This window comes from Argentina silus (genome assembly GCF_951799395.1).
Source record: "Argentina silus genome assembly, chromosome: 12".
Lineage (NCBI taxonomy): Eukaryota > Metazoa > Chordata > Actinopteri > Argentiniformes > Argentinidae > Argentina > Argentina silus.
This window is the reverse complement of record NC_139666.1, coordinates 8,064,637-8,077,321: the sequence shown is the minus strand read 5'-3', so window position 1 is coordinate 8,077,321 and position 12,685 is coordinate 8,064,637. Positions and strand designations below refer to the sequence as shown.

General features: G+C 45.2%; 1 protein-coding gene across 1 annotated transcript in view; it reads left to right on the top strand.

Moving 5' to 3' along the window:
• Positions 1–1,420: 1,420 nt before the first annotated feature.
• ptpn4a (protein tyrosine phosphatase non-receptor type 4a) overlaps positions 1,421–12,685 on the top strand; it is a 47,421-nt gene continuing 36,156 nt past the window's right edge. The window contains exon 1 of the mRNA XM_083681763.1: positions 1,421–1,789. The gene's annotated coding sequence lies outside the window, so the exon portion shown is untranslated. The remainder of the gene's footprint in view (positions 1,790–12,685) is intronic.

Genomic DNA, 12,685 nt, shown 5'->3' with positions numbered 1-12,685 from the left:
CATGTTTCAGGTAGGTAGATAATTGGAAATCAGCACAGGAGTATGGCTATTATAGAGCCATCTTTGATGAATAATAATGAATATACCATTTAGCAGAAGCTTGTATCAAAGCGACTCACATTACAAGTGCATTCTTTATTCTTATAAATGGGCCCAATGGGATTCAAACCCACAACCTTGGTGTTGCTAGAGCCATGCTCTACAAACTAAGCCACACAGGAGCACACAGAACCATTCTCATAAGGCCATTGGGTTGGTGATGAAGAGCTTAATATCCAGCTGATTGAATCTTAAGTCAAGGAACTTGTGGCCACATAGGTTGTCAGCATATTAATGGAAATGTAATATAGTATTTTAATCACATCTCAAGTCTCAAGCCTCAGGGGGAGGTCTAAAAAAAGAACCAAGTAATTAACACTATCAGACTCAATTGCTGAGCAAAACTGAGCTTAGAGTTCATTGTAAGATTTAGGTAGCTTATTACATTTTATTATTATATTATTTTAATATATGGTATTTTTTTTAATGGATTTTAAATAATACATAACATATATAGATTTACTGGATACAGAGTTGAGGAATATGACACAATTCTTCACCAACTTTAATGGGAAGCATAATTGGGCCAGTCTGCACTGAAATAAGACTAAGCTAATTGCAGTGCGGCACTGGGTGACCAGAAATTGGGTGGGATGAAATGTGGTCCTACTTTATGACAACAATAGACACTCTACCATTCACAGTACAGGCTAGAGAACATTTAGTATTATTTGTGAAGCTGATTTGGATGTTTTTAGATGTGTTTCTTGTGATACATCATTTGTTTATACACCAGCATCAGTCTTGAAATATTAATACCCGTCATTCTTTGACACAGAGCTGAAATTACAGTAGGATTATGTGACAATGGTGAATATCATTATTTTATTTCGCCACATGATGTCGCCGCAGCCCATCTTTACAGCCTATTGTCTCGCTAACCTAGTCTTATTTGTGTACTGTTACTTTTCGTTTTCAATAACAATAGTTTTCTGACCATCAATGGAAATAGACCTGATGAGAGACATGGCAATAACATGAATGATCACCTGATGCATTGGGATTCCCACACCATGAGACATCATCCATTGAGCCTAATGACACACATGTTTCGATTGTGTGACAAACTAGTGACACTCGCAAAACACCAACGACGTGCCGTCGTCCAACAGAGACAACCAGCAAATATAACCATTGATAAGTAGGCCTTTATTAATACAATGGCAGGAGACGCTCACAGATGAATACCACGCCCCCATACCCTGTGACTCCACCCCCGTGCACTGGTGGCGCTGCGGAGATTGCGCCATTACGTTGCTATGCTGTTGCCTCTGCGCTGCAGCTGCAGCGAGCATTGACAACGGACTCTGTTGAGAAAGAGAACCTATTCGGCGATCGGAAATTCACTTTTTCCCAATCATTTTTTTGGTCGCTCAGAGCCTCTCGTTTGTATATCCCAGGGGGCTGTTAATATCATTCTCTCGCTTTTCTAACTGCTCATTCGCTGTAGCCGATGGTTGCGGTGTTTTTGCGTGTGGATTATTTCCTCGCCGATCTAGTCGGAGATTCGGGCCAGGAGGCCCCGCAGTTGAATGTGTATGAAGGCTCGAAGTGATAAAGATGAGGTTTTGTCGGAGTTCCAAACGGGTGAACTGAACTTGGATTTTCAGGCTTTCACCCTCAACTCATTTCATTGTATTGCTAACTCATATTCCTTAAAAACTGGACACCCCCGGGACTGTTTATGACGGTAAGATAGTAATGGCTAGCTATCTATTGCTGAAAAAGTAGTGTCGCTGTCTGAGCTAGCTGTAGCTATAGCGTAATAACCCATAAATCAATGGTAATAACCCATGATACATGGCTAGATCGTTGTAGCTGGTTAGCGTATTTGGCTTTCGTTACAAAGTTGCATTCCACAAATATCTATTGCGATGTTGAAACAATGTATCTAGCCTCAGAGCTACTGTAGCTGCACTTCTGGTTGATATTGATAACGTTATAAATGCTCCGTGTTGATACAATCCTCAACTGTAACGGTATTCAAGACGTCATCTACACTTTGCTTGCGAGTGGTAGCTGAGCAGTCTTGGCATATCAAAGATGTAGCTGTTCTGCATAATCTGTTGCATTACATTTAACGTTGAATGTGTAAAACATGCAGCAGGCTACTTTTCCGTATTGGCAATTCTTGCAAACATAAAACTATGTTATTAGGTGGAGATAGGTCAGATAGGCTACACATCGGTCCACCACGCAACCCCGGTATACATAGTTAATTCGGGCAGTGGAATGTTCAAATACGTCGTCTGAATATCCAGTTGCACGGTCTCTATGGCCCGCAATATCATTCACAACTGTTTGGTCGCTGTGCTTTATTTTGTGTATCCTGACAGCTGCGTCGAACTGAGCATGGCTGTCACCTTTCTGCTGATCTGCAAACGTTATCATTTGTGGGCTTATTCCTCTTGTTGGAGGTCGTATTTAGCATATTTCTGCAGGCTGTTACAAACGAGTGAACTGAGGGTACTCCGTAGGATAAAACACAATTTGGATGTAGCTAATGAAAACGTCTTCAGTTTTTTTTTTTCGATGACGTAATCGTCTAACCTGCCACATCTTTGGGTCGTAGCCGGCTTCCAGAGTGTGATGCCCGTTGCACGGAGAGAGGCATAGGACCCCAGCTCTTAATCGAGCATGTCACTACATTAAAGCAAATCGATTTCCACGGCAGTTCAATCTTGACTCTTTGTTATTGACTGAGTTCAGCCTGCACAATACATCATTTTTCACCAACATTTTTTCTTGTCGTTTGCCTCATCTCTTTGTCAGGAGGTTGCCAAATCTCATATAGGCAGAATCTAGAGGCGCAGGACACGCCCCCGCAGCCCCAGCGACGCGGGGGCCTCGGAGCTCAGGGGGCCTCGCCCAGTCCCTGACACCCACCTTTATAAAAAAAAAAAGTACCTGTTTCCCAAGTAGGCCTTGGGGAAAGGCCATGCCCTGCACTGTGCTCACCAATGGGTCGCTATCCAGTGCCTGGTGCTGAATATCGGCAGTTTTGTTTAAATTGAGAAACTTGTTGTTGTCTTTTTACGTTCAATGTTCTTCTAATGCACAGATGTGACGAGGCTGCCATTCAGCCTGCTGGCCGATAATACAGTATCATGTATAGGCTTACACAACTTAGGGTATCTTTTGTCATGATAATAGGTATTCTACACTCTCACTTTGTAAAGCTGTGAATATCACGAAAGAGAACAGTTACAAGCAGGCACTCTTTCATCAGAAGCACCAGCAGCGTCCAAGAGACGCGTCGTCCTATTTCACAATGAATGTGAAACATTTGAATGCTGTATGTTAATTTCTAGCCTGCAACATGTAGAAGAGATCGAAAGACTCATCCGCGCTGGTGGCTGAATCATATAGACATTGGATTACATGATGATTAGACTGAAGAGGACCTTTTGCATTTTCACCTGTCCTTGTTTCATTCACCTTCTACAGTAGGCTATGCCCCCTAGAGATCTTTGCTTCCCAGCAACCGGGCCTGTAGGGAAGGGACAGCCTCTTTGGGCTCCAGAAGAAACAAACAGATGATTAGCTAAGAGACACATACTGCTGACTTGTCCCAGTAGCATCGGAAAGGCCAGTGTCTTCATTTCCACATTCTCGAATGAAACCTGGGTATAAAACCTGCGTTTGGAAGGGACCCAGCTGGTAAAGGGGAAGAAGCCTGGGACGAGAGCCCTGGCTTTATGGGTTGTGCACCTGAACCAGGCATCCCAGGGTTTGAATTAGAGTGTGGGGTATTGGGGCTGGGAGAGAGGGACTCAGGTGTGGGGATAATTGGGATGTTCTGCACCTGCTAGCTTGAGGTTTGGTGGGCCCTGGGGGAGAGTGATGGGGAAGCTACTCGGCTATCGACTATAGCCTGGGGAGGCTATTTTTTTTAGGGATGAGTCTGAGGCTGTGCCAGGCCTAGTTATCATGATTTTCTTTGTGTGCTTTTTTTTGTCACTCTTAGTGTTCCCTAGCCTTATTCCAGTTTATGATAAGTGACGTGACAGTTTGCTTATGAGTTGACTCAAAACTGTGATGAGCAAGGGCCGTATAGACCCGTTTCCCCTCAACAGGATGAACTGCGCCTACGTCATGCATTTCTACCCAGGCAGGTGGGCCCTCTGTTCGCTTCGGAGGGCAGTTTCTGGATGATTGACAGCTCTGTTGATGTGGCTCGGGAGCTAGCGAGCACGTAGTCAGCTTCCGAGACAAGAGGAGGCATGCTAGCCTGGGAGATGCTGCTCTGACAGTTTTCCTCTGGTTTGCCTCCGCACTGAAACCAGCCCACACGTTCAGAGTGGGTGCTAAGCAGTGTTGTCATGTGTGCAGGGCACCCCTGTCAGCACCCTCACCGCGACAGCCCGTGTGTGTGGCAATCCATAACAGAGCACCGGGCGCCAGGGCGGATATTGCACCAATTTCAGCAAATCTCCAAAAGGCAAAACACAGCTGTGTTTACTCTCACCCTGTCAGTTCCAAACCAAAGGTGTTTTGGCTGGTGTCTTTACTTCCTAATTGTGTGGTTGTCATCGTATTGCCAGCTAAATGAAGGATATTCATCAGCTACATTGTGCATGTCTGGCCCTCATGATTTACATTAATTTGTGTCTTATGTTTGTGTAGTAACTGTAGTCATTACAATGTTGTTATAACAACATTGTATTTATAAAAAAAAGAAAAGAAAAAAGAAGGAACGTTTAGCTTTTTGATAGTAATGGCAGTGAACAGTTTTGTTACAGGCTAACAAATCTGCAACCAGAAATTCCCCATTCAGAGAGACCCATATCCCAGGGCAGTTGATGGTGATGATCCAATGACGTTAATGGAAGGTCCTAAATGGAGCATACTGTGACGACTTCATGCTCTAGAACACAGGCGAGGGGACATCGTCTCTGTTCAACCAGTCTCTTCCGACCCTAATGTGAGGTCAGGCCTGTTGTCTATGTGCACAATGTGTGGATGCATAACCAATCAGATGAAATTGCATTTTGTGGCATAGCAATGAGTGTTCCTGGTTACTGGCCTTTTGTCTGGATTTAATTTGTTGACAGAGTCTTGTAGAGACAAGTGGAGGAGCTAGGCGAACCCCCTGCTGTCAAGGAAATGAACCTGCTCATAACTCCCGGGTTGACAAATTGTGATTAAACAGTTGGACACGCACTTTGATCTATTTCAAACCCATGATTAATCAGGGAGCTCCACAGGGTAAAGAAAGGGTTGGCACATGACTGACTGACTGACTGACTGACTGACACTCCTCCAGGTGGGAAACGAAGAGATGGATGAGATTGATGATGCAATCAGGTATGAAAACACCACTTGTCGTGTGATTGCCAGCTGTGGGTAATTCCACTGTAGCACACCTCTTAGGTAAAGTCCGGCCCTGAGAGGTGTGTGTGTGTGTGTGTGTGTGTGTGTGTGTGTGTGTGTGTGTGTGTGTGTGTGTGTGTGTGTGTGTGTGTGTGTGTGTGTGTGTGTGTGTGTGTGTGTGTGTGTGTGTGTGTGTGTGAGAGAGTGAGTAAGAGTGAGACACTGATAGGTATTAGTACAGGAAGTATGCTTCGTGTGTGTGTGTGTGTGTGAGAGGTAATGGAATGTGGGATTTCCCAAATTTCGTAGCATAACACTTAACATTAAATTGCCCAATACCTGAGTAATAACACTGCAACTGCTTTACAACACTGTACTAACATTGGTAGGCCTAATTACATTGTAGACAATATGGAGTTGTGTGGTTTGTGTTATTACACAAACAATGTCAACCAAGTGGATCTCAATTTCAGGGATCACCCTCAGGACTACACTATTAGTCGGCTAACTTTGCTTTGAGAGTCCACATCTACCCAGAGGTTAGGCTAGCTAGCTTGTGAGCATGTCGTGGACGATCATGCCCACTATGCCACATAGGGACGAGACGTGATGTGATGTGGGCCTTCTGGGAAGCAGGGTTCAGATTGGGCTTTACATCCTCACATCAACCCAAGTCAGATTAAGAGATTAAGGATCCTGGGGGCTGTCATAGCGGTGTTCTGGATCATCACTGAGGTTGCCATGGTTTATGACATGAAACAGGTAAGAACATTAAGGGATTAGCATGATCTGTGGTGATTACTGTATGGGGATGGATGGATGAAAAGGTGGTTGGATGGATAGATGAAAGCATGGATGGATGGATGGATAACACTGGGCTAGGCCAACTGTGGGAGGAAGAGTAGGCGAACATGCTGTCCACATATGAAAACCGTCACCCAGGAGCTTTCTTCCATTCCTGTTATTATGTTTAGAAAGCAAAGTCGAAGCCGGGTCACAGGATTTCACGTTCAGAGAGTATGGTTCCTTCTTCAACGGCCTTTGTGCTGTCCATCAACATTGAGGAGGACAGCAGGCTATGTTCATCTGTAGACATAAGGGCTAGCTACTGCCCTAGGCTCTCTGCTTGCCTGCCTGCCTGCCTGCCTGCCTGCCCGCCCAATGAGCTTGATGTACTTTGTCATGGCTTTAATGTCATGCATACTTGAAGGCTCTCCTCCCCGAGGTCTGTCCTGTTAAGATGGATGTTTGTGATGTCTATGTTAGAGGTTTGACGCCTTGAAAACGGCAGGACCTCGTCAGAACAAAGGCCAGAGTGTACCCAGGCAGGCTAAACATTGCAATTTTTTTAAAGATTTTTTTTTCTTTTTTATAAATAATTTAAAAAAAATAAGGCTATGTGATGTGTAACTACTGTAGATTATGCATGTTGAAATATTCTCAGAAATCAGGCAAACTCTCTCTTAGACTAGTCCTCTAGCCAGAATGTACTGAGGTGAGTCTTTGTGTTCATGTGATGCGTAGCTAAGAAGAAGACGTCCTGAACTTGCATTATACCCTGTAAGACTCCAGAAGGGTCAGATTGAAGTGGAGTACAATACAGTCTCCAGGACTGTAAAGGTTAAGGCCTATGTTGAAAGGTCTCTTTGTTGTAGGTAGGCCAACAACTCTATATTGGTGGAGACAGATCATAACCCTGTACCAACCAATGTTCACAAACCGGAGATCAAATCATTTCCCTACCTTTTCACCCCCTCAATGGACCCTGTGCTGTGTTGTCTTCTAATGGCAAACCTGTGACTGTACTTCCAGCTAATGAAATTAAAGGACTGATCAGTCTATCCCCCCCCCCCTCCCCCTCCCCTAAAGGCCTGATCTCCTATACAAAGTTTTCCCTAACCCCTGACATCTCTGGCATGTTGCTATTGGGCTGCGTTTTTGCCCAGACATCTATTGCTGCGCTTGTTGAGACTTGCCCTCTCCCTCCCCTCTTCTGCACTCCTCTCCTCTCCTCTGCTCTCCCACCTCAGCCCCAAGGTGTTATGGAGACTTCATCACAGAGTGTCTCCTGTTGCTCAATCAGTGCTGCTTGTGTAACCGGAGCCTCCAAAGACAAGCTCTCTTAACCATATCGATGCACAACTTCAAACCTCAGCGAGACTCCTCTCCTCAGGGCTGATTTTCCAAACCTGCCCAGGCCCAAGTCAGTGTTGTTTGGGAGTCTGTGAAGAATACTACACCATTCATGGAGCCCTGTCTTACACACTATGTGACAGTTGACTAATCGCAGCAATTTCGGAATGTTAACAATTTAGAACTCTGTTTTTAGTTTTTATCCGCTGTGTGTTTTAATTGGACGCGGATAGAGGAAACGAAAATTGAATCTATGTCCAAATTAAATAAGGATACGGCGCTATCCAAAAAAAAAAAAAAAAAAAGGCTTTAATTCCCACTTAAGTTCTTTCCCCTGAAATTCCCTGCTGTCAGAGTTGTTTTCTTTCTCCCTTCCATTGGTTGCTTACATTCCTGTCCACATTCAACCTGTTCTTGAGGCAGAGTTGTTTGAAAAGTGCTGGGTTTTTTTCCCTCCATAACTTCCCTCAGTCAACGTAGCCTATCGGTGCCAAATGTAGCCGGGGGCTGTGAAAATGTCACGCCTTGTCAGGAACTGTGTGTGTGTGTGTCTCTCTCTCTGTGTGTGTGTGTGTGTGTGTGTGTGTGTGTGTGTGTGTGTGTGTGTGTGTGTGTGTCTGTGTGCATCTGTGTCTGTGTCTGTGTGTGTGTGTGTGCGCGTGTGTGTGCAAGAGATCTGGTTACAAACTCTGATGGACATAGTTCCCCAGTGGGTGTGTTCACATGAGCTCCTCGGACGTTTGAGCAACGCCCTCTGCCCCACCTCCCACACAAGCATGCGTTCTGCACTCAACACTGTTAATATGCAGGCTTGTCTTTGCGTCACCCGCCCTTAGCTCATAGCCAAACAAGAGGAAAGGAGTACATTTTATGGCCCTGAAGAAACATAGATAAACCATGGACTCATTATGTTATTAGAAAAGGTATGTAGTTTAGCTTCTCTGCATTCGTGATTGAACATAGGCCAGGCTAGGGCTTTTTCGCTTTTGGTATCTTACACAGCTTCTAGCTCTTGTGCATGTAGTATTCACATGATGTAGGCTACTGGATGTTGTGTGTGAGAGAGGGAGTAACGTGCTATTTTCTCCTGCAGGCATAATAACAGAAGCTGTTACATTCTTGTGGTGACTCTGATTTCAGCGTCGGGCCAAGTCTGACTCGTTCAATGCAGTCCCCTGCAGCTCAGCAGTCCCCAGCTTTTTACACTGGGAAGATTTAGCTGTTTGAAACATTTTATTGAGTAACCAAAACCCCCAATCTGTAACTCTAGGCTATTTAAAGTGGATTTTGACATTGTAGGCTACATTTTCTGTTGAAGCAAAAGTAATTAGCCCTCTTGACAAACATTGCACAGTTCATGATGAATTGGTTCAGAGTGTACAGACACGAGCTCTAAAATACCACATGACGTTACTGGAGAGTGATTTTCAGTTACGAGGCCTACAGTGTAGTTTTCCTGTAAGAGGGTTCTCCCTTCCTATTGGCTGAGCATAGTCTTCCTGGCCTACTTACTTAGCCCTGTCCTTCCTCTAGCTTGATAGTCTTGAAATGAGAGAACCCAACAAAATGGTGGCATGTGCAGGTATATGTGGGTGAGGGCTTTGTGAGGCTTCTCTTGAACGAATAACTGGCCTTGTTGAGGCCAAGAATGACTGCTGAAAACATACCAAGATTAATGTTAGAGTGATTGAGAGAGGATTCTGATTATGACATGTGAAGTATTTTGTATCAAAGAGAGTAACATTTAGCCTAAGGCTTGGCAGGTGGGTCTAAGCCTAAAGCTTGTTAAGTCCAAAAGAAAGACTGTCATTAGGTTATAATTATCAATGGCTTTAAGGGGTCATATCCTCAGGTATCCTAAGATCTCTTTCAAGGAGCTCGCTAACCTCTGTCTGAATATATCTCTTTAGTGCTAGAACAGAGGAGAATATATTAGTAGCCACTTGAGTATAGAGAGAGAGAGAGAGAGAGAGAGAGAGAGAGAGAGAGAGAGAGAGAGAGAGAGAGAGAGAGAGAGAGAGAGAGAGAGAGAGAGAGAGAGAGAGAGAGAGAGAGAGAGAGAGAGAGAGAGAGAGAGAGAGAGAGAGAGAGAGAGAGAGAGAGAGAGAGAGAGAGAGAGAGAGAGAGACACACACACAGAGAGAGAGACACGCTTCATAAATGTTCATTCTCAATCCCTCCTGTGAGACAGAGCAGGGCTGGGGAATCAGACCCCTCTGCTAGGCGGTGTGAGGTCAGATGAGGGGTCAATCCCTTCCAATGAATAGAAGGAATGCTGCTGCCTGTGTAGCTGCACAATCACAGTTGCTGCTGCTGCTGCTGCTGGTGGCGGTGGTTATTTCCCCAACCATACATTAGTGCCACCGAACGACCACTGGGATCCAGCCTATCGTCTGGAGTTACTGAGCTTGGCCAATCAAATGCTGTGTTAGATGCAGGTTTAAATGGGCTCAATCTTCCTCTGTCATGTCTGCTGAGGCAGAGAAAAACAACACGTTACTGCATTCTGGAAAATACCGTACCTCCTCAACCACAGACAAAACAGGCCCTGTGTGCGTGTGTGTGCGTGTGCGTGTGTGTGTGTGCGTGTGCGAATACACGCGAGTGAATGACTACTAACCCTACCTTATTTCCTTCGGGGTTTAGCCTACTTTACATTCACTGTCACAAATTGGGAAACTTTCCAGTTGAGTTATTTTGAGGGAAAAAGGGACCACTTTACCTGAGATTTGTGTGTGTGTGTGTGTGTGTGTGTAAAAGGTAAAAGTCTGACACATGCAGTGAATACTGCATTAGACCTGTGCCAGTGGGGGCTGGGGAAACTGTGTCAAACTACAGTACTCTCTCAGGCTCATGACATCCTGTTTACTGCGTAACCCACAACACTGCAGCATCGATGTCTCCACCGCCATCGATGCCTCTTTCTCACGGCCCAAATTGAAGACTCAACACCTTTTTTTTTTTTTCTTCTTTTTTTCCACTTATGCTTCAATGCCTTTCTTCTCACAGAACCTGACAGGTTTCCTGTGCAGTGGCACGAACAGTGGGATCTTCCTGTGACGTCCAGCTACAGAGAGGGTTTCCCAAATTTGTTTGTCTTGAACCCAAAGGGACATGAATCATTTCCTGTGACCCCCCCCCCCCCCCCCACGACAACTCGATTGTGGGCTATGCCAACACATAATAATGACGTCTTAAGTGTAGGCCTATTCTATTCGCCTAAAAGATCCTCTGTTTGGTTGGATTTGAACCTCCTTTCTCAGGGGACCCCACAACGGGTCCCGATCCTAGGTTTGAGAACCGCTGAGCTGCAGAGAGGTTGGATGAATATGCAGAAAAAACGATTAATCCGCTAGCCTCGAATGTGCATGAGCGGATGCTGTTTTATAGGGTGGTTTAAATGAATGTTCATGATAAGATTAAACTGTAATCTCTTCCATGAGTAGCTCAGTGGCAGCCTAGCAGAGCTTGGGGACCTGCCATTCCTACATTATGCATCAGAAGAAACACTGTCATCAGCAAAAATGTGTTGGGCCAATTAGGTCACATTCCAACCCCATCCACACACACACACACACACACACTGAAAACCACACGGCTGCCTACAGAACAATTACAATCAGAACATGCTAAAGGCAGTCCATCTCTCAGAGGTGAACATGTGCGCACAACACAATTATTTTTTATGTCTTCCATGAGCAGCTGTTTGTGTGTGTGTGTGTGTGTGTGCGTGCGCACGCACTGAGCCACTGTTGGAGCTTTTAGATGTAGTGAGGCAGAATGAAACTTGCAGCTGATGCCGGTTTTCAATGGAAAGGGATTTGGGATGTGTTACATCAGCTAGATTGTTTGCCCGTCATCAAGAGTGCTCTGCCGTCAGAGTTGGAGGGGGAATCCAAACTGTGACACCATTAACCTGAACTGTGACTGGCACATATGCTACTCTTTTTAATGTCCTCTTTCTCCTTACATGGGTCAGAGAATGGATAGCAGGACGACTGACCAGAGTGTTGTTAATCTGGAATTAACAGCTAATGCCCAAATCTGAATGGGATGATAAAGGACTTAATCTGGAGAGGATTACACAAAAACTCAGATTGGGTCGCGACAGGAGCACATCGTTCCCCATCTCCATTGTTCTTAATGAGTCAACTGTGATTCTAGGAAGTTGTTCTCTACAGAATTGTACTGTATGTGCCTGTCTGAGCCTTTAGGGAAGAGAATGTATTGATGCTAAAAGCCTTTTCCTGGTATCTTCACATTGACCAATGTTTCAATGAAAGTCAGTATTAACTAAGTCAATTTTTTTGAATATATGAGGTCAGAATCTGAGTTTGGTCTGAATCATGCCTTTCAGTCTTCTCAGAATCAGAGCCTGAACTACAGAGGGTGCTTTATTTATTTCATCTACTGTGTATCCTACTCATCTAAGATGCTTTTAAGATTCAACCCTGTGGTGGAAGTCCCCTACAGAGGATGTTTTGTATCCAAATCGTCAGAGATGCCATCGGAAATTATCCATAAAGAATTCACAAGGGCCGACTTCCTCTCTGACTGCAGCTCGCGTTCCTCTTTTACCTCTAGCCTGCAGAGCACTGGGCACCGGGGGGTTTTACAGCTTCTAATGAAGAGGCTGATTCACTTACTGCCTCTATCGATCTCACTAAAAGTCCCTGGCTGGCCTCCCCCTGAACACCACACCTCCGAGGTAGGCTGGCTGTTAAGCTAGCCACATGTCAGACTGTTCGCTGCCTGTCAGGCAGGCATCCTGCCTGGGCCTGGGCTCCAGCGCTAACAGGAGCTAGCCGCGGCGTGTTGCAGGAGCGGCAGGGGGTCCGCAGGCGCACCTGGCTTCCCCACTGAGACAGCTGCCAGGCAGGAATGTGCAAGGTCGAGGTGGATGCGGGTGGAAATTCGCAGCGTGATCAGAACACGACCCCCTAACATTTAAACCTGCTACCGTAGGCAGAAAAAAAATGGTGGGGAATGTGCTGCTTTAATCAAATGTATGTTTCTGTTTCTCTTTCTGAAGTGAAAAAGCCTGAGTCTGCTATCGGGAAAGAGAGGGTCCCTTGTTTTGCACTGCTCCTGTGAGTGATGTTGTGTAACTACCTCCCACAGTACAGGATGGCTGATCTAA